Source organism: Pseudophryne corroboree, chromosome 8 (assembly GCF_028390025.1).
Source record: "Pseudophryne corroboree isolate aPseCor3 chromosome 8, aPseCor3.hap2, whole genome shotgun sequence".
NCBI lineage: Eukaryota > Metazoa > Chordata > Amphibia > Anura > Myobatrachidae > Pseudophryne > Pseudophryne corroboree.
Window position 1 is genome coordinate 390,356,637 of NC_086451.1, and position 25,781 is coordinate 390,382,417.

The window sequence follows — 25,781 nt, forward strand, 5'->3', positions numbered from 1 at the left end:
ACGCCAGCCACGTCCTCTCCCTATCAATCTCAATGCACGTGTGAAAATGGCGGCGACGCGCGGCTCCTTATATAGAATCCGAGTCTCGCGATAGAATCCGAGCCTCGCGAGAATCCGACAGCGTCATGATGACGTTCGGGCGCGCTCGGGTTAACCGAGCAAGGCGGGAAGATCCGAGTCGCTCGGACCCGTGAAAAAAAACATGAAGTTCTGGCGGGTTCGGATTCAGAGAAACCGAACCCGCTCATCTCTAGTAATAATGCCACTGTATAGGTCATTGGTACGGCCTCATCTAGAATACTGTGTTCAATTCTGGAGGCCATGGGGTATATTCAATTAGGGTCGAAAGCTGCCGTCTGTCGAAAAGACGGCAGTGTTCGACTTTTTAAGGTCGAATCATGATTTGACCTATTCATTGCCAGCTATTTTTATTCGACAAGTCGTGGAATACGACTTGTCGAATAGTAGTTTGAGGGAAACGGGGCCAAATTCAACAGGTTTGGCCCCGTTTCCGACCATCTCAGTCCGACATAAAAAAATGTCGGACTGAGATGAGGGACCTTAGAGGAGGAGAGGGGGGAGTGCCGCAGGGAGACAGGGAGTGCCGCGGGCAGACAGGGGACAGCAGCGCTACAGCACAGCGCTGCAGGAGGATGTGTCATAGCCGCCGCTCACGGCAGCGTTCACCCGGCTCCAGCAAGTGAGGTCACGCTTGCTGGAGCCGGGTGGACACTGCCGTGAGGTCTGGCGGCTGTGAGAAATCCTTCTGCAGCGCTACTGTAGCGCTGATCTCCCCCGTCTGCCGGTGGCTCTCCCCGCTGGTCTCCCCCCTCTCCTCCGCTCACAGGTCTCATCTCAATTCGACTTTTTATAAAGTCGAATTGAGATGGGATTGAATAGGGGTTGTCGGATCCATTCCGACAAATGCATGTCAAAATGGATCCGACCCTAATTAAATAGCCCCATATCTTCAGGAAGATATTAATACATTAGAGACTGTACAAAGAAGGGCAACTAAAATGATGCATGGCCTATATCACAAAACATACACAGAGAGACTAAACAATATCAACATGTATAGAGTGGAGCAGAGAAGGGAAAGGGGGAACATGATAGAAACTTTCAAATATATCAAGGGTTTAACAAAGTCCAGGAGGGAAACATTCTTCAAAGGAAGAGAAGTATTAGAGCTCGAGGACAGACACTGAGACTGGAGGGGGGAGGTTCAGGGGAAATTTTAGGAAAAATTACTTCACAGAAAAGGTAGTGGACAAGTGGAATAGCCTCCCATCAGAGGCTAAGACAGTAGAGCAATTTAAACATGCATGGGATAGACATAAGAATAACCTTACAAAGAAATAAGGTTTGAGGTAAGAATAAAGGTGGTCATTCCGAGTTGTTCGCTCGCAAGCTGCTTTTAGCAGCATTGAACACGCTAAGCCGCCGCCTACTGGGAGTGAATCTTAGCTTAGCAAAATTGCGAACGAAAGATTCTCTAAATTGCGAATAGAAATTTCTTAGCAGTTTCTGAGTAGCTCGATACTTACTCTGCCACTGCGATCAGTTCAGTCTGTTTCGTTCCTGTTTTGACGTCACAAACACACCCAGCGTTCACCCAGACACTCCCCCGTTTCTTCAGCCACTCCCGCGTTTTTCCCAGAAACGGCAGCGTTTTTTCGCACATACCCATAAAACGGCCAGTTTCCGCCCAGAAACACCCACTTCCTGTCAATCACATTACGATCACCAGAACGAAGAAAAAACCTTGTAATGCCGTGAGTAAAATACCAAACTTCTTAGCAAATTTACTTGGCGCAGTCGCAGTGCGAACATTGCGCATGCGCAATTAGCGGAAAATCGCTGCGATGCGAAGAAAATTACCGAGCGAACAACTCGGAATGAGGGCCAAAAAAAGGCAGACCAGATGGGCCAAGTGGTACTTATATGCCGTCACATTCTATGTTTCTATGCGGTAAGCAAGCAAACCTCCAAAAATTGAATTTTCAGAGGTCTGACCACAAAATTTGCTTTGCTGCATCCTGCCCTATATCTTTTGAATAACTCAGTGCCCAGGCATAGTGATCCACTGATCCCTACATCTACAACTTAATCTCCTTACATACTCCACCCCACCCTCTCCGGCCAGCCAATGACCGTTGCTCTTCTCTACACTGGTAACTGCATCTCACGCTTGAATCTAAGATTTCTCCTGCACTGGAACAAACTCCCTTGCTCTAGCAGAATCTTCCCAACCCTGCAGAGCTTCAAACAGGCGCTATGGCTCTACGGGCGTTGTAGACACCGACAAGTGGGAATAGTCTTTGGGCCCCTACCGGTGTCGGTATGCTGACCCCTGAAACCCACCTGTTCATCAAAGCGTACCACTTCACCACCTGACCTTATCACCACATCCTCACCCCACCCTCCTGCCTCGTCCATCTCTATGGCCCTCTCACCTGCCCTCAGGTCCCCATTCACCAGCTCACGTCTCAAATCATCTGTCTCCGCTTTCTTCTTAGATTTTAAGCTCCAAGGAGTAGGGACCTCCTCCCTCCTGTTCTCACAGCCCTCTTATCTTGCACATCAACTACAGCCTACTTAGTGGCGTATCTATAATGGGTGCGGTGCACGCGGGGCCCTGGGTCCAGAGGGGCCCACACTGCACCCATCTCGTCTATACTTACTTGTCTGGTGTCCATTGGTGTCCGTATATGGACCCCCTCCTCTCCCGCAGCCAGCAGTGCCGCTGTTAGCGCTCTGAGCACTAGTCTACAGCGCATGCGCAGGTCTCCGAAAAAATGGCAATCGCGCCATTTTTTCTGGAGACGCTGTAGACTCTGGCAGTGTGCCAGAGTCTCTAGTTCTCAGAGCGCTAGCAGCGGCGCTGCCGGCTACGGGAGAGGAGGGGCCCCACACACGGAGACTGCACACGGGTCCCCTCCTCTCTAGATATGCCCCTGAGCCTACTCCTTGGCCAGCACCAAACTCTTCTCACTTGTGGTCGTTCAGCTCTTCAATTGTATTGTGTATTGGGGGAATGCGGTTAATATACCGCTTGTTTGGATCCTGGCGTACAGGATACCGATGCCGAAATCCCAACAGGTGGGGAAATTCCGGCAGTCGGAATCCCGACCTCAGCACAGTATTAGTGGGAATCCCGACCTCGGTATAGTGACAGCCGACATCCCGTCGGCCGGTCTCCCGTATGTATTCTGTATTGGGAACTGTGGTGTTAATTGTTACTTTTGTACTGGTTGCTGCACTGTTTTGTTTACTCTGTACTGTCTTATATTTTGCCATATGTACAGCACTGCGGACCACTTGTGGTGTCCTATAAATAAAGTGTAATAATAATAATAACTCATATTGTTAATAAAGCTGACAGGTGTGAGACAGGTAAAAAATTGAAATAACAATGACATTACTGTAATAACCTCTCTGTGGGAACCATTCCACTATTCCACATTACTTTTCCCACTGAACTTCTAATATTTCATGTTCTCTCATTTCTTTGGTATTCTTGCATGGCATTGCTAAGGGAGGGAGGGGGGTTAACCCAATTGATCTTATTAATAGCTGTGGGCGTGGATTCTTCTCTGGCTGTATTGCTATTGGCTGGGTGTAATGCGTATGGCTAGGGTAGGTGTACCACATAAGATTAAGCTGCCTGATCTCTGGCAGTGCTATAATGCCATTGACTTCACTATTCACAGACAGTCCCATTGTCCAGGCAGACCGGGCCACTCATGTAAGTAAGTATAACTTTATTTCTTACCATAGATAATGCACAGATCTCCACACTGCTATTACTGATTGTCAGTCGCTATAGCCTGGGACATAAGTGGGTGACACTTCTCTAATTCAGCACAAGACGCAACTCTGGGAAACTTGCTCTAAACTAGAACAATGGAAGTTTTTAGGGTTACTTCTTTCTGTGATTATACAGTTAACTGTAAGCGATGCCGAGTTATGATTTTGTAATGCTCTGCCCTAAATTTGGAACAAACTTAATTACATGGAGATGGAGTCTGTTCTTGGTCTAATTCCCAGTAATCCACTCAGGCATTTCCGTAGCATATAAAGGGAGCGACAATCGATAAACTTCAAATTAAAACTCCTTAATATTCATATTGAATATCATTCTACAGAGCAGTTTTGTTGTATCAGTACGCTCATAGGCACATAACGGGCACCTATAAATATATCGGCCTAACTAGAGCTAAACAAACACAAATACAATTCTGAAAAGCGTCTCTTCCTAGCAGGACGAGAACCATCCCTGACAGTGGGGGTCATTCCGAGTTGTTCGCTCGCTGACGTTTCTCGCAGCTCAGCAAACAGGTTACTACTGCGCATGTGTATGCACCGCAATGCGCAGGCGCGTTGTACGGGTACAAAGCGTATCGTTGCTGGACGATGGATTTAACGGAGAATCCATTCGCACAGCCCATTGCAAGGCGATTGACAGGAAGAGGGCGTTTGTGGGTGGCAACTGGCTGGTTTGGAAAAACGCAGGCGTGTCCAAGCGTTTGCAGCGCGGGTGTCTGACGTCAGTTCCGGGACCGGACAGGCTGAAGTGATTTCAAGGTCTAAGTAAGTCCAGACCTACTCACAAACTGCAAAAAAAAACTTTTTCGGCCCGCTCGGCTGCACACGCGTTTGCACACTTGCAGAGTGAAAATACACTACCCCGTGGGCGGTGACTATGCGTTTGCACGGCTGCTAAAAGTAGCTAGCCATCTCACAAGTTCAGGAGCACAGTGTTGCCCTCCCCTTCACTTCACACCCTAATTATCTCCACCCCCGGAGGAGTGGAGAGTAGTGCAGTGAGCTGTACATGTATAAAATATATTGTCCTGCTCTATTTGGCATGATGTGAGGGCACTATTATGTGGCATGGGTGTGGTATGCTGACCGCAGGTATTCCGGCGGGGTGCGGGGAGAGTGCAGCAAGCCCCTTGCGGTCGCCGCGGGTTCTGTTCCCACTGTGTGGGTGTCGTGGACACCCACGAGTATGAAAAGTCCCTGTTGGTTGGCATGCCGACTGTCGGGATTAGTAGGGGGAGGTTATTTGAGGTCACATGACTACATCCCATGTGGCATAATATGGGCATAGGTAAGTAAGGTAATACCTTGGTGGGGTCAGGGCAGTAGAGAGCCTGGCTGGGCCCAGGTACTTTTCAGGGGGGGTGGCTTAATCACAGGAGGCGTGGCCATGCACCCTTAGAAAAAAGTGCAGACAAAATAGTACTTTAAGCGCCTGGCCACACTGTGGCCCAGCACACAGCAGCGTGTGCTGGGCAGAGGAGAAGAGCTGCTGCTGCTCTTCTCCTCTTGCTTGAGGGGCGACCTGGGCCCCTCAATCAAAGCTGGTCCCAGGTAATTAGTACCCCCCGTTGGGTGGTATTGATGGGAGATATGATGATATGGGGGATACTGGGTGGAACATGATATGGAAGGAGATTGGAGGGGGGGCGGAATTGATGACAGGAAATTTACTAGAGTATTGCTTTCTAGATTTAGCTATGTGCACACCCCAATGATATGTGGCACACATGACAATGGGGTTTGCAGATAATAAATAAAATATTATTAGAAAGGGCTCTCTCCCGATGGAAATCTTCTATAAGCCCCCCATTACAAGACCTTAACTCTGTCCCCGTGTATTTAGCATTCCTGTAAATACTTGTAGTAGAATGTAGAAGAAATAATACCCACAAATAACTGTCTTGAATGTACAAATGGGTGTGGCTATGTGAAATTATGGGTGTGGCTGGTCAGGGGAACGGTTAATTTGTGACCTGATTTGTAATTTTTAAGCCCTGAGAACCTGATGCAGACTATATCGTACCTTGCTCAAAAGAAGTGTGCACAGAAAAAGTGTGCGTTCTCCCATCTGTTGGCCACATCTGTGCGCACACCTGGGTGACTGCTAGTAATCATCATCATCAGTGTGGACTAGGTCTATTCTATACTCATAACTGACAACTTTTTGTCTGTCTGCCTGGGATGCGGTGGGCTGACAAGTGGACGGTGAGGGGGGCATGTTATCGTGGCCCCGCCATGCTATATAATACCACAATGATGTGATTCAGTACGAGTTGCATCATCAAGGTGCCCGGACTTCTGGGTGTCCAAGAGAGCCATGTGGGATTCAGGAGTCAGAAGACGTTTGGTAACTGCCCTTATCTAATTAGTAATGTCATCCAGGTGCATGAAAGGTAGGGGTTATTCTGAACAAGAAACATTGGTATCCCCCAGCACACTGGATGACATCAGCAACAGGATTTCATAACTACATGGTGGTAGAAATTTCAGAGATCTCAGGGGCTAATTCAGACCTGATCACTGCTGTGCGTTTTCGCACAGCAGTCGATCAGGTCTGAACTGTGCATACCTGAGATACTATCGGCATCTCAGCCCAGCGATCGCCTCTGCCTGATTGACTGGCAGAGGCGTTTTAGCTGGGCGGGAGAGGGCGGACCAGCGGCGCTTGGCCGCCGTTTTGGGGGTGCAATCCGGGCAACGCAGGCGTGCCTGGACCGTGCGGGGGGCGGGCCGCGGCGGCTGCGTGACATCACATCACACAGCAACAAGTAGTTCCCTGCCAGCGAGTAGGAGCTGCGCTGGTAGGGAGCTACTTATCAAGTACAAAAGCATTGCCGCTGTGCGATGCTTTTGTACTTGGATGGGAGTGTTGACCTGACATGCGGGACGGACTAGCCCCATACTGGACGTCCTCCCGCATGTCAGAGTAAATGATCGTAGATGTGCTAAATTTAGCACATCTACGATCAACTCTAAATTACCCCTCAGTTGCACACATCTGCAAAGGTATGGGAAGCCCCTAGGCTGCTTCAAGGTGTCTCTGAGTACTGGGGGTACCTAACATTAAGTCTAAGTTCGTGGCGCGACCAGGGAAGTGCAGTCAGGGGAGGCAGTGCCTCCCCTGTCATTCATTGATGATTAAAATAATACAAAAAGATACATATGACACATATTCTGTGTCATATGTATCCTGTTTATATTATTCAAATAAGTTTAGTTTATTAAACTAGTTTGGGAGGCACTGATATCAAGTGCCTCCTGAGACAGCGGGTAGACAGTGGGAACGAGGGAATAAAGCCGGGGACGGGGCCAAGCACTGGGCTGAAAAAGCCCATTAGAAAAAACAGTTAAAGCGGCACTTATGTAAGTGCCTCGCTGGCAGGGAAAGCACGCCCCTGCTAGCGAGGCACATTTGATTGGACAGCGGATCCAGTGCTGGATCCGCTTGCCCAATCATCAATACCCAGTGGCAGGACAAGGAAGGGACTCAGAGCTCCCCTCTCTTCATCTCCCGCCAGCACCCGCCATCACCCATTACAGGTTCAGAAGAACCGGGGAGGGGGCAGAGCCAAGTGTCGCCGTGCAGCCAGCAGCAGCTAATCTGCACAGCGGCGGCGGTGGTAAGCCCAGACCCAGCGGGGAAATTGTGCGGCGGCCGGCGCACTCCTCCTCCGCTCTCTCTCAGGCAGAAGCCCCAATGCCTGCTGCAATCTCCTGGCGGTGGCTTCTGCACGGGTCCCAGCGCTGCCTGCTCCAGCCCAGACTGCTCTTCCATGTGATCTCTGGAGAGGGCCCACCGCCACAGATCAGATACTTCCATGTGTCCCTACCCGGATCCCCAGACTTTATCTTTGCAGCCTCATCTGGGTGTCAGTGATGCCGGAGAGGGGATGGGGGGTGCTATAAAAAGTGACCTGCTCCTGCTGACCTCGACTTCACTTGTGATAGGAGCGCATCATGCCCCTTGATCCCGATTGGCCGCCCTTGCAGCAAGTGACAGACTGAGCCGGGTTCTGTGCGTCCACCCGGCTGCTCTATTTTAAAGTGTCCCGGAAGCTCCTCCGACAGCCGTGGTGGTCCTAGTGTTTAACGCAGCAGAAGCCATGGCTGCTATCTGACTGTGACTGTCGGCTGCAGCCACGGTCATGCACGGGCAGCCACGGACTCTTCTTTCTTTCTATTCTGTCTGTCTGCTGTAATGTGTAAAAAGGGGGACGCTGTCTGCCGTAATGTGTAAAAAGGGGACGCTGGCTGCCATAATGTGTAAAAAGAGGATGCTGGATGCCGTAATGTGTAAAAAGGGGGACGCTGTCTGCCGTAATGTATAAAAAGGGGATGCTGTCTGCCGTAATGTGTAAAAAGGGGAATCTGTCTGCCGTAATGTGTAAAAAGGGGGACGCTGTCTGCCGTAATGTGTAAAAAGAGGGACTGGCTGCCGTAATGTGTAAAAAGGGGACGCTGTCTGCCGTAATGTGTATAAAGGGGAATCTGTCTGCCGTAATGTGTAAAAAAGGGGGACACTGTCTGCCGTAATGTGTAAAAAGGGGGACTGGCTGCCGTAATGTGTAAAAAGGGGGACGCTGTCTGCCGTAATGTGTAAAAAGGGGGACGCTGTCTGCCGTAATGTGTAAAAAGGGGGACGCTGTCTGCCGTAATGTGTAAAAAGGGGACGCTGTCTGCCGTAATGTGTAAAAAGGGGATGCTGTCTGCCGTAATGTGTAAAAAGGGGGACTGTCTGCCGTGATGTGTAAAAGGGGCTCTACCTGGTGTAGTGGCGCTACTGTGCAGCGTAATTTGAATAATGGAGACTGTGCACCGTAGTATGAATTGGTACTATTTTGTGGCCATGCCCCTTCCCCATGAAGCCATGCCCCTATACATGCATGGGAAGGGGGGTGCCAATGCCGTTTCTTGCACACAGCGCTAAAATGCCTAGTTACAGCACTGATGGAACGCAGCTACTACACCTATGCCCTGAGCACAGCACTGGCATCCAAGAGCCCGTAAGCTCTGGGCTCTGCAGGGACCATAGAGAAGCAGCAGGTAGGGAGGGCTGGGGGCCCCAAATTGGTGGTGGGAGATTAGAGGAGATTGTACAGTATAGCATTTAGCTTTTTTTGTTTGGTCCACTTGTAGTGAGGGATTCAGTATGAGATGCCAGCGCTGGATCCCAGCGATCAGAAGACAGACGCTGGGATCCTGAAGTTTACAATGCCGAGAGGGGGGAGTTGAGGGTGTTCTCCCCTAACCTTCCCTTCCCACAGCCTAACCCTAACCTCCCCCTATAGTTCCTAACCTCCCTGTGGCGTTACCTAAACCTAACCCTCCCACCCAGCAGCCTAACCCTAATCTCCCTGCGGCGGTACCTAACCATCCCTCCCCGCACCCTAACCTCCCTGCGGCGGTACCTAACCCTCCCTCCCCGCACCCTAACCTCCCTGTGACGGTACCTAACCCTCCCTCCCTGCAGCCTAACCCTAACATCCCTGTGGCAGTACCTAACCCTCCCTCCCCGCACCCTAACCTCCCTGTGATGGTACCTAACCCTCCCTCTCCGCACCCTAACCTCCCTGCGGCGGTACCTAACCATCCCTCCCCGCACCCTAACCTCCCTGTGACAGTACCTAACCCTCCCTCCCCGCACCCTAACCTCCCTGTGGCGTTACCTAAACCTAACCCTCCCACCCAGCAGCCTAACCCTAATCTCCCTGCGGCAGTACCTAACCCTCCCTCCCCGCACCCTAACCTCCCTGTGACGGTACCTAACCCTCCCTCTCCGCACCCTAACCTTCCTGCGGCGGTACCTAACCAGCCCTCCCCGCACCCTAACCTCCCTGTGACGGTACCTAACCCTCCCTCCCTGCAGCCTAACCCTAACATCCCTGTGGCGGTACCTAAACCTAACCCTCCCTCTCCGCAGCCTAATCCTTCCCGTTGATGCCTAACCTTAACCTCCCCACGGGTCGGTTAAAGTACTATGGGGGTGATTCCGAGTTGTTCGCTCGCTAGCTGCTTTTAGCAGCATTGCACACGCTAAGCCGCCGCCCTCTGGGAGTGTATCTTAGCTCCAGACCTACTCACAAATAGCGATAAGTTCAGTCAGTTTCGTTCCTGGTTTGACGTCACACACACGCCCAGCGTTCACCCAGCCACTCCCCCGTTTCTCCAGACACTCCCACGTTTTTCCCTGGCACGCCTGCGTTTTTCCGCACACTCCCAGAAAACGGCCAGTTTCCGCCCAGAAACACCCACTTCCTGTCAATCACACTCCGATCACTTCAACGAGGAAAAATCTTCGTTCGGGCGTAAATCTACTAAGTTTTGTAGTAAAATACTAACCGCATGCGCACTGCGAACCATGCGCATTTTTGCCTTAATCGCTCCGTTGCGAAAATCGGCAACGAGCGAACAACTCGGAATGACCCCCCATGTGTAAGACTGTAGGGGGTGATGATAATACGGTATATATATTTAAAATTTGATAACAATATATAATTACGAGGCTAGTCCCACTTTCCTAGGAGTGCGCACGCCTTCATTGCGCACATTGGGGGGAGAGGGGGTGCTTCAAAAGATCTCGCTCAGAATGCCAGTAGTTTTGGACCCAGGCCTTGCTTCTCTCTGGGTACTTTGCGATCTGTCCTGTAATCACAGTACTGTATATACACAATTGCTGCAGTACCAGACCACCTTCCCGTGCACTCTAATGTATTTGTTTTCCCTAAAAAGTGAGCTGAGGTTTGTGTTCTTGTGCGACTAGGGATGTACTTGAGAAGCCAGTGCCTCCCCAGCCATTGACTTCACCGCACGTCACTGGGCGCGACACCCCGCAAACCGGCAAGGGCAGCACACCAGTGTGAGATTAAAGTCTAAGTGAATATTAGGAAGCAGAGGCTATATATAAAAGAAGATACACATGAAAAGTGTCATTAAAAAAAGATATTAGTAGAAAATTGTATGATAGTGATATAGAAAGTGATTCCGGAGTCTCCTGGACATTCTGGAAGACTGGGCAAGAATGTCTATAGGGGTGTAGTGCAAAATGCCGTCATCCAGAATGTCAGCATGGGTGTTATGTCGACATGTGGCATGTCAACATTCGGCTTTGTGTCGGCTTTGACGCAATGTCGACACTGCCTAAACAATAACTTGAGCTATTGTGCCTGTGGATGTTCTCAATGTCCGCATTATGGGGGTCATTCCGAGTTGATCGCTCGCTAGCAACTTTTTGCAGCGCTGCAATCAGATAGTCGCCGCCTATGGGGGAGTGGATTTTTGCTTTGCAAGCGTGCGAACGCTTTTGCAGCCGGCGGCACAAAAAAGTTTTTTGCAGTTTCTGAGTAGCTCTGGACTTACTCAGCCACAGCGTTCACTTCAGTCTTTTTGGTCCCGGAATTGACGTCAGACACTCGCCCTGCAAACGCTTGGACACACCTGCGTATTTCCAACCACTCCCTGAAACGGTCAGTTGAAACCCACAAACGCCCTCTTTCTGTCAATCTCCTTGCGATCGGCTGTGCGAATGGATTCTTTGTTAAATCCATCGCCCAGCACCGATCCTCTTTGTACCCGTACGACGCGCCTGCTCAATGCGGTGCATACGCATGCACAGTTTTGCCAAGATTTAACCAGATCGCAGCGCTGCAAAGAGAGCGATCAACTCAGAATGACCCCCTATGTTAATGTCATAACATTCATGTGGATAATCAGATCATGCCAACATTCTGATGTCGACATCTTCACTACATATAATATGTACAAAAGATACGCCTCCTATGTTCTTTTAGGTCCATCTCTGCATGCCCCGCAGCTGCGTGAGTTTAGCCCAGGTGAGAATGTTCTACCACAACGTATTTCCGCCTCTTTAGTGCACATGTGACTGAAATGCGAAATCCCGGAAAATACAGTCCACCAATGGGCTTGCTGTCACCCCTGATTCAGCAATTGACCCTTCTAGGAACGTGCAGGACATATTGTTCCAGAATTATTTTGGTAGACTTAACTGTAAATGATCCATCAGGTGCAGCCACAGAAATAATTCCCCATAATATGACAAGTAAGGGCCTGATCACTAGGCTGCGTTTTCATACAGCGGGCGATCAGGTCTAAACTGAGCATACCCGTTTGCACCGCAATGTGCAGGTGCGTCGCACGGGTACAAAGCGGTTCACCGCTTAGCGATGGGTTTGTGCAAAGAATCCATTCGCACGGGCGTTCGCAAGGAGATTGACAGGAAGAAGGCACTTGTGGGTGGTAACTGACCGTTTTCTGGGAGTGGTTGGAAAAACGCAGGTGTGTCCAGCGTTTGCAGGGGTATTGGTTATTAGGGCAACAAGACTTAGGTCGACAGTTATTAGGGTGACCACTATTGGTCGACATGCATTAGGTCGACATGGTCACTAGGTCGACATGAGGTTTTTTTTTTTTTTTTTGGTGTCGTTCTCTTCGTAAAGTGACGGGGAACCCCAATTAGTGCACCGTGTCCCCTTGCATTGCTCGCAAATCGGCAGGTTACCGTTCCCAATCGTAGTCCACGTGGATCGTAAAGTATAAAAAAAAAATGTGAAAAACTAATGTCGACCTTTTTCCACGTCGACCTAATACATGTCGATCTAATGACCATTAGTGGTCGACCTCATGACTGTCGACATAAGTCTTGTCGACCTAATGACCGTATCCCGTTTGCAGGGAGGGTTCCTGACGTCAATTCCAGAACCGGACGGGCTGAAACGATCGCAGCGGCTGAGTAATTCCTGGGATGTGCAGAGACTGCACAAGATCTGTTTGTGCACATGCGTTCGCACACTTGCACAGCTAAAATACACTCCCCCTGTAGGCGGCGGCTATCTGTTCGCAGCCCTGCAAAATCGCCTGCTAGCGATCAGGTCTGAATTAGGCCCAAGGTTATACAAACTTATGGTACTGACCCCCTTTTAAACTGCTCAGAACAGTAGTCACATGACTTCAAGCTTTTCTTTTACAGTACAAAACAGTTGCACCAATATATTAGTGAGTCAGGATCAGCCGCTATTATTCAGGCACAAGAGAGGGATTCTTTTTAGGAGTAAGCATGCCAAGTTTGCAGAAAGGTCACAGAACCTTAAAAAGTGTCACAAAGGAACATGGGTGAGTTTCCAGCAGAATGCTTTGGCAGGGGTGGGTTATTAGCGAAGTGCCTCACATGCCCAGTCGCACGCTTGGCAACTCTTACACTTCAGATCAACACCCATAGTCAGTTTGTTGTTATTAGAGAGAAGTCACTTAGTCTCCCGGTGTCAAGGGCACCAAAGAAAAGATTGTAAAATCTTTTGGGCAAACACTAGGCCAGCTTCAGGTCCCAATGCAGAAGCTTCACATATCGCAAAGTACCGATATTTGGTTCTTTGCGCATGTGCAGGACCCATACTGCGCATGTGCAGTACATGTCCTGTTACGTCGGTAGCAAATTGGCTGCAGATGTCAGTTGATTATAGGGGGTAATTCCAAGTTGATCGCAGCAGGAAATCTTTTAGCAGGTGGGCAAAACCCTGTGCACTGCAGGGGAGGCAGATATAACATGTGCAGAGAGAGTGAGATTTGGGTGTGGTGTGTTCAATCTGCAATCTAATTTGCAGTGTAAAAATAAAGCAGCCAGTATTTACCCTGCACAGAAATAAAATAACCCACCCAAATCTAACTCTCTCTGCACATGTTATATCTGCTCCCCCTGCAGTGCACATGGTTTTGCCCAACTGCTAAAAAATTTCCTGCTGCGATCAACTTGGAATTACCCCCATAGTCTGCAGCCATCTGGAGGCGGGAAGGGGGCAGCGGCCTCCATTTCCAAAAATGGAGGTGTGCTGACACCATTTTGAGGGAGTGGTGAGGCCAAGATCGCTGTCAGAAGATGGATATTTCCTGGCCTCTGTGTAGGAACTGCGGTGGTCGGCTTCCGCGACCCCGTGGGTCATGCAGCCAGCCAATGGTGTCACAGGTGAACCGATGCTGTGTCCTAGGACGTAACATGGATTACTAATGCAAGCAGGAGACTTCTACTAATGCCAGACGTCTCCTACTGCATTACCATACCAGTGCATTGCTGCTACGTCCAAGCACATCCAACCACATCTGAATCAGGCCCACACTGGGGGTAATTCAGACCTGATAGATAGGGTGCGTTTTTTGCATCTCTGCGATCAGGTAGTCGCCGCCTACAGGGGGAGGGAGAAATCGCTGTGCAGGGGTGCGATCGCATGTGCAGGAGAGCTGCACAAACAGAAGTTCGTGCAGTCTCTGCACAGCCCAGGACTTACTCAGCCGCTGCGATGAGCGGGGCCGGAGCTGACATTCAGAATCCTCCCTCCAAATGCCTGGTCCCTCCTTCGTTTTTCCGGACACTCCTCAAAAATGGTCAGTTACCACCCACAAATGCCCTCTTTCTATTAATCTCCTTGCGTTCGCCGGTGCGATGGGATTTTTCGCACCATCCCGTTGCTGCGGACTGTTGCGACTGCACATTATGGGCATATGCATGTGCAGTTCAGACCTGATCGCCCGCTTTTTGAAAACGCACAGCAGCGATCAGGTCTGAGGGGGTCATTCCGACCCGTTCGCATGCAGCGGTTCTTCGCTGCGGTGCGAGCGGGTCGGACATGCGCATGCACGGCGGACGCAATGCGCATGCGCGTTGTTGCCGGGCAACGCCACCGCCAGCGAGAAATGTGATTGCAGCGGCGATCGCAAGAAGACGGACAGGCGGGAAGCGTTTATTTATTTATTTATTAACAGTTTCTTATATAGCACAGCAAATTCCGTTGCGCTTTACAATTGGAAATAACAATAACAAACTGGGTGATAACAAACAGTCATAGAGGTAGGAAGGCCCTGCTCGCAAGCTTACAATCTATAGGAACGGAACGCTTACAATCTAAGTGTTCCGGGGCGCATACTCACCGTTTTCCAGGCGCGCTGAGTCCAATGCAGGCGGATCCAGGCGTTTGGAGGGCGGATGTCTGACGTCAGGACCGGGACCTGCATCGCTGGATTCGTCGCACTGGGTGAGTAGCTGCAGGACTAGTCTTGTTTTACTTGAAACTTTTTTAGCATAGCAGGGCTGCACAAGCGTTCACAGCCCTGCTATGCTAAAATACACTCCCCCCATAGGCGGCGCCAGGTTGATCGACAAGCAGCAAAAAGTTGCTACGTGCGATCAACTCGGAATGACCCCCTGACCCCTCGGAATGGCCCCATTGACCTCTAATGTAGTTTAGTAACATTGCCATGTGAGGGCGCCAGAGGCATGTACTGTTGTGAGATGCATAGGTGCCTGTTTATAAAAGAGTTGTAAACCATTAATACTGTGAAACTTCAGATTTTGTAGGATTATGGTAAAATTGAGATTCAGAGCCATTTATTACTACTATTATGCTTGTGATATGACAGCGTTTACTAACGTTTAACACTACCCCATACTGAATAGCTGCAATGAGAGATTATACTTGAAAGCAACATTTTGCAACTTGTTACAAATTGTGTAATGTTTTAGGTAACAATATGGTGTTGTAAATGGATCTGTTTTATGGGGGTCGATTCAATTGAACGCGGATTGAATAGTGCCGGGAGACAGTCTATGACTTAGCATTGCGCTGAATTGTATAGCTCCGGCTCCTTCCTGACGCTATTCAATTCACACAGAATAGATAGATTTCCTTCACTTAATATTGCATAGCATAAAGGCTTCCTGGTGAAGCAGAGAACGCCTACCTTGAAAGAATCATGCGGCACTTAACAATGTTCAAAAACGTTGCCGTATTAGTGCATAAATTCTATAGATCGATGTTTCAAGGACTCACAGGACCAAGAAGCATACACCCTGCGGTGTGGTAGAAGTGAAGTTATCATCAATTCGCTTACTTTTCCATCAGCGACCACTCATGTGCGAGTGGAGAGTGGCGGGGACGGATCTTACAGAACTCTCTCCTAGAACTTTTTGCAAAGTGTAGTCCATAGCCGACATCGGCTAACACCATCATGAGATGGCCCAAAACAAAGAGTGCTTTTTTCTTTATTGTATGAATAATGCATTTTTCTCAATGGCTAACGGGGGTCATTCCGAGTTGATCGCTAGCTGACGTTGTTTGCAGCGCAGCGATCAGGCTAAAAATCTGCATTTCTGCGCATGCATATGCACCGCAATGCGCACGCGCAACGTACGGGTACAAAGTCCTTTGTGGTTTTGCACAGGTTCTAGCAACGTTTTCATTCGCACTGGCAGCCGCAAGAAGATTGACAGGAAGGGGGCGTTTCTGGGTGTCAACTGACCGTTTTCAGGGAGTGCTTAGAAAAATGCAGGCGTGCCAGGGAAACCGCAGGCGTGGCTGGGCGGGTGTTTGACGTCAAAAGCCAACCCTCCAACGTTAGAATCATCGCACACGAAGAGTAAGTTCAGGGCTGGTCTTGTTTTGCACAAAATGTTTTTGCAGGCGCTCTGCTGCACAGGCGTTTGCACTTCTGCAAAGCGAAAATACACTCCCCAGTGGGCGGCGACAATGCGTTTGCACGGCTGCTAAAAACTGCTAGCGAGCGAACAACTCGGAATGACCACAAACATCTTTTATTTTTCTTATATTTGTTATCTATTTTTAACTAATACCCCTTTCTGACCGCCAGCTTGTAACCCGGGTTATTGCACATGAACACGCATAGGGGGTGATTCAGACCTGATCGCCGGGCTGCAAACTTTTCTGTTCGGATAGTCGCCACCTCCAGGGGGAGTGTAAATTCGCCGTGCAAGTTAGCGATCCCATGTGTACGCAGAGTTGCAAAAATCCACTTTGTGCAGTGTGTGCGCAGCCCAGGACTTACTCCTACAGTGCTATGAGAAGAGGCTGATCGGTGCCGGAGCTGACGTCACACACCCTCCCTGAAAACGCTTGGGCACGCCTGCGTTTTTCTGGACACTCCCAGTAAACAGTCAGTTACCACCCACAAACGGCTTCCTACTGTCAATCACCTGGCGAACACCTGTGTGATTGGATTTTTCGCACCATCCTGTCGCTGACCGGCGATTCCCTTTGTTGTTGTCCGACGCACGTGCGCATTGCGGTGCATACGCATGCGCAGTTACTACCTGATTGCCCGCTGTGTGAAAACGCACAGCAGTGATCAGGTCTGAATCACCCCCATGACCCGGGTTGCTGTGCGGTTTGAAAGGGCCCATGGGAAATATCCCGGGTCGAGTGACCCGGTATTTCAACCCTGGAAATGACTAGGGTTGAACACCGTTTCAACCCTGGTCGCTGTGCGGTGTGAACGGGTTGCCGGGTCGTTATGACCCGTTTCCAGTTCACACTGTATGGATGGGCGGCACTTGGAGATCATCTGATCTCCAAGCGCCGCCTCTGCATGGGTCACCGCCGATGTCACTGATGACGCCACTGTGAAAGGGGCAGAGGCGGGTCGCACCCGGGAAGCACCTATTTACGGCTCCCGAGTGCGACCCTCCAAATGCGGTCTGAAAGGGCTATTAGTGTATCGGAAAGCTCAGGCCTGCCATATCAGCAGGGCTCCGGGATAGTATCGCTCAGCTGACTTTGTGAGAATAAATTGATCAATTCCATTGTGCAAAGATTTATTTTATCACAGTGATAAAAAAATCATCTCCTGTTGTTCTTACTTATCCCACCATGGGCCTGAGTAACACGCAGTCCGCAGTGCCGATGTTCCCAAAGTAAAGCATTTATATGCAACTGTGCATGCAAGGAAATGTCTGCAAACCCCTGCGCCACCTGCATAAGACAGAGTGTACACACAAGGGTGCTGTTGCGATCAATTCAGATGTATCAGAAATGTGTTGACTGGGAGGTGGCTACTAGCGCACCTAAAAATGTACAGTACAGTGGACGTATTATGGATCTTGTGATCTATGGTGGGTTAAAGGACTCACCAATCAGTATTACAGCGAGCACGGGCACTAAAAGTGGGCACCTCAGTTCTTGCACGTTCAACCACACGGATGTCAGCAAGGAAGTAGCTGTCATTTACCGCCCCCCTGGCATGCCCTCCAAATTCATCGACAATTTTGCTTAGTGGCTTCCTCACTTCCTGTCTTCTGACATTCCCTCCATTATCCTAGGTGATTTCAACATCCCTATCGATATCCCCACACAATCCCCTGCCTCTAAACTCCTTAACCTCACCTCTTCACTTGGTCTCTCCCAGTGGACCTCCTCATCATCCCATGTGAATGGGAGCTCACTGGATCTGGTCTTCGCTCACCATTGTGATATTTCTGATTTTTCCAACTCCCCATTTCCCTTCTCTGACCACCACCTGCTCTCCTGTAACCTATCTCTCTCTGCTTCCCCATCTCTACCTCCTAAGGCTACCATCACTAAGCGTAACATTGAGGCTATTGACACCACATTCCTTTCCTCCCTGTTTGACTCACGTCTCTCTCCTATACTATCTCTCTCATGCCCTGAACAAGCCACTTCCCTATACAATGCATCCCTTATTTCTGCTCTTGACTCTGTTGCTCCACCAAGCACTATTCACCCTCGCAAATTAACACCTCAACCCTGGCACACTAAATGCACCAGATATATGCAAAAATGCTCACATACTGCCGAGCAACACTGGAGGAAATCACACTCTAAGGCAGACTTCCTCAATTTCAAACTTATGCTCTCATCCTTCAGTGCTGCCCTTTCCCTTGCTAAACAGTCATACTTCAAGAACCTCATCTATTCTCAGTCTTCCAACCCCCGGCGCCTCTTTGCCACTCTCAACTCACTCCTCTGCCCACCTCCACCTCATCTCCCCTTCTCACTCTCTGCTCTTGACTATGCCACTTACTTCACGTCCAAAATTGACTCCATACGTCAGGACATCACATCACACCAGACCATCAGCAACCAGCCTCCTCCCATAATTTACCACCCCTCCCCATCCCTCTCACCAACTCTTACATCTTTCTCCCATGCATCTGGAGAGGAAGTCATGGACCTCATTCATTCCTCTCCACTTACCACCTCCCCTCTTGACCCTATACCCTCCCACCTCCTCCGCTACCTCTCTCCTTCTTCCTGTTCCCATCTTTCCCACCTTCTCAATCTCTCCCTCTCATCAGGCACTGTTCCCTCTGCCTTCAAGCATGAACTCATCTCTCCTATTCTTAAAAAACCTACCCTTGATCCAAACACTCTCTCCAACTACCGACCCATCTCTCTTCTCCCTTTTGCCTCCAAACTCCTTAAGCGTATTGTCTACAACCGCCTTACTTCCTTTCTTTCCTCACACTCACTGCTTGACCCTTTCCAGTCTGGCTTCCGTCCTCTCCACTCCACTGAAACTGCCCTTACAAAAGTCTGCAATGACCTCCATGCTGCTAAATCTAAGGGCCACTACTCTCTGCTTATTCTTTTTGATCTCTCTGCTGCTTTTGACACCATGGACCACCCTCTCCTACTGCAAATCCTTCACTCCATTGGTCTGCGTGATACTGCCTTCTCTTGGCTGTCCTCCTACCTCTCTGACCATTCATTCTCTGTCACCTCTCATGACTCCACCTCCCCCTCACTTCCACTAACTGTAGGTGTACCCCAAGGCTCTGTCCTTGGTCCTTTTCTTTTCTCTCTCTATACGTCCTCACTAGGTAAGCTCAATAGCTCTTTTGATTTCCAATATCATCTCTATGCTGATGACACTCAAATCTATCTTTCCGCTCCAGACCTCTCCCCTGCTCTCCTCATTCGTATCTCCAACTGTCTCTCTGCTATCTCTGTTTGGATGTCCCAGCACTTTTTTAAACTTAACATATAAGCTAATCATCTTCCCTCCCTCCCGCATAACCTCACCTCCCACAATCTCATTATCTATTGATATCACTACTATCTCTTCTAGCCCCCAAGTGCGCTGTCTTGGATAAATCCTTGACTCCTCCCTCTCCTTCAAACCACACATTCAGCACCTCTCACAAACCTGCCATTTTCATCTAAAAAATATTTCCAGGATCAGACCCTTTCTTACCCAGGATGCTACTAAGACATTCATCCACTCACTGGTCATTTCCATACTGGACTACTGTAATCTCCTCCTAACTGGCATCCCTGACATATGCCTCTCTTCACTCCAATCTATCCTCAATGCTGCTGCCCGGATCATCTTCTTCACCAAACGCACTACATCCACCTCTCCTCTCCTACAAGACCTTCACTGGCGCCCCTTCCCTCTCAGAATCCATTTCAAGCTTCTCACACTCACTTGCAAAGCCCTCACGCACTCCTCTCCCATTTACATCTCTTATCTCCCCTTACACTCCCACCCGTCCTCTTCGCTCCTCTGCAAATGCACGCCGACTCTCCTGCCTACTGATTACTTCCTCCCACTCCTATCTCCAAGATTTTTCACGTGCTGCTCCAATTCTCTGGAATTCCCTACCTCTCCCCCTCAGACTCTCCACCTCTCTACAAAACTTCAAACGGGCTCTCAAGACCCACTTCTTCACCAAACCCAGTCAAATCTCATCCTAACCCTCTGTTCCATGCTCTCTATGTACCCCGTCTGTGTCACCCAGCGGTGCAAGTATGCGGGTACGGGTGGGTACGGTGTACCCTTAAGAATTTTGCCGTGGGTACGCCGTACCCACACCGACGGGCCGCCGCTTGCTACCGCTGATGTGAGGGGAGGATAGCGCAGCCTGCGCCTCTCCTGCCCCTCAGTGTCTTCGTTCAAATCAGCGCCGCCCGTGAGCCAATCAGAGCTCGCGGAGCTTTGATTGGCTTACGGATCGGCGCTGAATATTGAACTCCCCTCACACAAGACAGCAGCAGTGGTGAGCAGGGGAAGGGAAGGGGGTAGGTGGGGGGGAGATTCTGCTGCTGCTTCACGAATACCTGGCACTGTGGGGGGCAATGTATATCTGGCACTGTTGTGGGCAATGTATATCTGGCACTGTTGTGGGCAATGTATATCTGGCACTGTTGTGGGCAATGTATATCTGGCACTGTGGGGGGCAATGTATATCTGGCACTGTTGTGGGCAATGTATATCTGGCACTGTTGTGGGCAATGTATATCTGGCACTGTTGTGGGCAATGTATATCTGGCACTGTGGGGGGCAATGTATATCTGGCACTGTGGGGCATTCGTGTATCTTGCACTGTGGGGCATTCGTGTATCTGGCACTGTGGGGCATTCGTGTATCTGGCACTGTGGGGCATTCGTGTATCTGGCACTGTGGGGCAACGTGTATCTGGCACTGTGGGGGTCATATGTGTATCTGCCCCTCCCCCATATGTGTATCACGCCCACATTTTCATTGGCCACGCCCCATATGGCATTTGGCCACACCCATTTTGGTACGCGCGCACACAGTACCTGTAAGACATTTTTTCTACTTGCACCACTGGTGTCACCCCTGTCTGTCTACCCCTCACCTTTAGAATGTAAGCTCTCACAAGTAGGGCCCTCTTCCCTCATGTGCTTATCCTTTCTCTTACTTTAATAATCTTCAACTGCACCAACTCCAGCAGTCCTCTGCCACCTGATACTTATTCCAGTGTCATCTGCTTTTGTAGCTATGCTTATTTACCCTGTACTTGTCCTATATTGTCTTCAACTGTAAGTTGCTGTTTTCCTGTTTTGATTATTTGTTTATGTACTCTGTAATTGGGCGCTGCGGAACCCTTGTGGCGCCATATAAATAAAGGATAATAATAATAAGGGAAGGAGCTTGTAGGTCATTTGCAAAAACTCACAGACAGACGGCAGCCAATAGACGCTGCTGCATGTGCAATTGGGTGCGATTCAGAATCAGATCCTATGTCTCATAGCTACATCACCAGTGGAAGGGATGTATAGCTCCATTCTGTGTGCATCACCTGTTAGGTGGGAGGTGGCAGACGCTCTGTCTTATAGCTCCCATCTGTCTGCATCACCCTGCAGTGGAAGAGACGTATAGCTCCATTCTGTGTGCATCACCCATTAATAGGTGGGAGGTGACAGACCCTCTATCTTATAGCTCCCTTCTGTCTACCTGCAGTGGAAGGGACGTATAGCTGTATTCTGTGTGCATCACCCGTTAGGTGTGAGGTGACAGATGCTCTATCTTATAGCTCCCGTCTATCAGCATCCCCTGCAGTGAAAGGGACGTATAGCTCCATTCTGTGTATATCACCTGTTAGGTGGGAGGTGACAGATGCTCTGTCTTATAGCTCCCATCTGTCTGCATCATCCTGCAGTGGAAGGGACATATAGCTCCATTCTGTGTATATCACCTGTTAGGTGGGAGGTGACAGATGCTCTGTCTTATAGCTCCCATCTGTCTGCATCGCCCTGCAGTGGAAGGGACATATAGCTCCAGTCTGTGTATATCACCTGTTAGGTGGGAGGTGACAGATGCTCTGTCTTATAGCTCCCATCTGTCTGCATCACCCTGCAGTGGAAGGGACGTATAGCTCCATTCTGTGTATATCACCTGTTAGGTGGGAGGTGACAGACGCTCTGTTTATAGCCCCCATCTGTCTGCATCATCCTGCAGTGGAAGGGACATATAGCTCCATTCTGTATATATCACCTGTTAGGTGGGAGGTGACAGATGCTCTGTTTATAGCTCCCATCTGTCTGTATCATCCTGCAGTGGAAGAGACATATAGCTCCATTCTGTGTATATCACCTGTTAGGTGGGAGGTGACAGATGCTCTGTCTTATAGCTCCCATCTGTCTGCATCACCCTGCAGTGGAAGGGACGTATAGCTCCATTCTGTGTATATCACCTGTTAGGTGGGAGGTGACAGACGCTCTGTTTATAGCTCCCATCTGTCTGTATCATCCTGCAGTGGAAGGGACATATAGCTCCATTCTGTATATATCACCTGTTAGGTGGGAGGTGACAGATGCTCTGTTTATGGCTCCCATCTGTCTGTATCATCCTGCAGTGGAAGAGACGTATAGCTCCATTCTGTGTATATCACCTGTTAGGTGGGAGGTGACAGATGCTCTGTTTATAGCTCCCGTCTGTCTGCTTCATCCTGCAGTGAAAGGGACGAATAGCCCAATACCCCCTAAACCCTCCCTTGCCACTGCTCTTAACCCTAACCTCCCCCCTAGTGCCTAAGCCTATCCCCCTCCTTTCCGCAGCCTCACCTTAACCCTCACCCCTGGTGGTGCCTAACCCTTACCCCACTTCCTGCAGCCTAGCCCTATATTTTTATTTTTTTTCACTTATAACAAAAAACATATTGGCTATTAGGTTTGATATGATTATTAAAAAACACTCTTAGTATAGCAGGTATAATCGTCATTGGTGTACGAATGAATATAGTAAAAAGTGATTCTAAAATACGTCAACAGAACCATATAATATGTGCACAGTCAATGACTATAGCACCTACCAGCTTCAGCGGTCATTCCGCAATCAGTAGCAGGCAGCAAGTGCTGGCAACACCATCATCCTAGCATATTTACCTTCGTGCACCCGCAAATGGTACAGCGACTGATAAGCATATCTGCTCCTCCTTCTGCCTCAATTACATGAACACATTGCACTCCGTCTGCGTTTGCCCCTTCCCTCCCCTGTTCTGACTCTCCTAGCGGAAGGTGCCAGCATTAATTCTGCATATAGATGTAGGCGTCTTCTGTCCAAGGATATCACTGGAGAGATGCTCGGGGCCCCCCTGGACTCATAGGCCCATGTGCACCATGCACACATTAAATAGGATTTTAATACCTACCGGTAAATCCTTTTCTCCTAGTCCGTAGAGGATGCTGGGGACTCCCAAGGGACCATGGGGGGTATAGACGGGATCCGCAGGAGACATGGGCACACTATAAGACTTTGAATGGGTGTGAACTGGCTCCTCCCTCTATGCCTCTCCTCCAGACCTCAGTTATAGGAACTGTGCCCAGGGAGACGGACATTTCGAGGAAAAGGATTTTTGTTAACCAAGGGTGAGAAACACACCAGCTCACACCACCAAACACCGTACAACATGGTTTACAAGCAATACCAGTTAACAGTATGAACTAAAAACAGCAACAAGCTGAATATAACCGATACACAACCTTCGTGTAACCGAAACAACAACTATCAATACAACTGCAAGGAACAGTCCGCACTGGGATGGGCGCCCAGCATCCTCTACGGACTAGGAGAAAAGGATTTACCGGTAGGTATTAAAATCCTATTTTCTCTTACATCCTAGAGGATGCTGGGGACTCCAAAAGGACCATGGGATCTATACCAAAGCTCCAGACCGGGCGGGAGAGTGCGGACGACTCTGCAGCACCGATTGAGCAAACATGAGGTCCTCATCAGCCAGGGTATCAAACTTGTAGAACTTATCAAAAGTGTTTGAACCCGACCACGTAGCTGCTCGGCAAAGTTGAAGCGCCAAGACTCCTCGGGCAGCCGCCCAAGATGAGCCCACCTTCCTGGTAGAATGGGCTTTCACTGACTTCGGCAACGGCAATCCAGCCGTACAATGGGCATGCTGAATCGTATTACAGATGCAGCGTGCAATAGTCTGCTTGGAAGCAGGAGCCCCAATTTTGTTGGGAGCATATAGGACAAACAGAGCCTCTGATTTCCTAATTTGAGCCGTTCTGGCGACATCAATTTTCAAAGCTCTTACTACATCAAGAGATTTTGGCATCGCCACGGCATCCGTAGTCACAGGCACCACAATAGGTTGATTTATGTGAAACGAAGAAACCACCTTCGGCAGATTTTGTTGACGAGTCCTCAATTCCGCTCTATCCACATGGAAAATCAAATAGGGGCTCTTGATTGACAAAGCCGACCAATTCCGACACCTGTCTTGCGGACGCCAAGGCCAAACGCATGACCACTTTCCAAGTGAGAAATTTCAATTCAACCTTTCGCAAAGGTTCAAACCAGTGAGACATAAGAAATTGTAACACCACGTCAAGATCCCACGGTGCCACAGGTGGCATAAACGGAGGATGGATGTGCAGCACTCCCTTCACGAAGGTCTGAACCTCTGGAAGGGCGGACAATTATTTTTGAAAGAAAATAGATAAAGCCGAAATCTGCACTAATGGAACCTAATTTCAGGCCTGCATCCACACCTGCCTGCAAAAAATGGAGGAAACGACCCAGCTGAAACTCCTCCGTAGGAGCTTTCTTGGCTTCACACCAAGACACATACTTTCTCCAAATACGGTGATAATGCTTCGCCGTGACCTCCTGTCTAGCCTTAAGGAGAGTGGGGATGACTTCCCCGGGAATACCCTTTCGAGCTAGGATTTGACGTTCAACCTCCACGCCAAAAAACGCAGCCGCGGTAAGTCCTGGAAGACGCATGGCCCCTGTAGTAACAGATCCTCTCTGAGAGGAAGAGGCCAAGGATCTTCTATGAGCAATTCCTGAAGATCCGGATACCAGGCCCTCCGTGGCCAATCTGGAACGATGAGTACCCCCTGAACCCTTGTTCTTCTTATGATCCTCAACACTTATGGAATGCGTGGAAGTGGTGGGAACACATATACCGACTGAAACACCCATGGAGTTACCAGGGCGTCCACTGCACTGCAGCTTCTTGTTGAGGAGAGACGCCATCATGTCTATTTGAGGAATTCCCCAATGACTTGTCACTTCTGTAAAGACCTCTTGATGAAGACCCCACTCTCCTGGATGGAGATCGTGTCTGCTGAGGAAGTCTGCTTCCCAGTTGTCCACGCCCGGAAGGAAGACCGCTGACAGAGCGCTCACGTGCTTTTCTGCCCAGCGGAGAACTTTTGTGGCCTCCGCCATCGCTGCTCTGCTCTTTGTTCCGCCCTGGTGGTTTATGTACTCCACCGCTGTTACGTTGTCCGACTGAATCAGGACAGGTAGACCTCGAAGAAAGTGTTCCGCTTGCAGAAGGCCGTTGTAAATGGCTCTTAATTCCAGAACGTTTATGTGTAGACAAGCTTCCTGGCTTGACCATTTTCCCTGGAAACTTCTTCCTTGTG

The 25,781-nt window shown here is 49.5% G+C and overlaps 1 protein-coding gene across 1 annotated transcript in view; it reads left to right on the top strand.

Moving 5' to 3' along the window:
• The first annotated feature begins 3,689 nt into the window (after window positions 1-3,689).
• ITPKC (inositol-trisphosphate 3-kinase C) overlaps window positions 3,690-25,781 on the top strand; it is a 115,891-nt gene continuing 93,799 nt past the window's right edge. The window contains exon 1 of the mRNA XM_063937703.1: window positions 3,690-3,752. The gene's annotated coding sequence lies outside the window, so the exon portion shown is untranslated. The remainder of the gene's footprint in view (window positions 3,753-25,781) is intronic.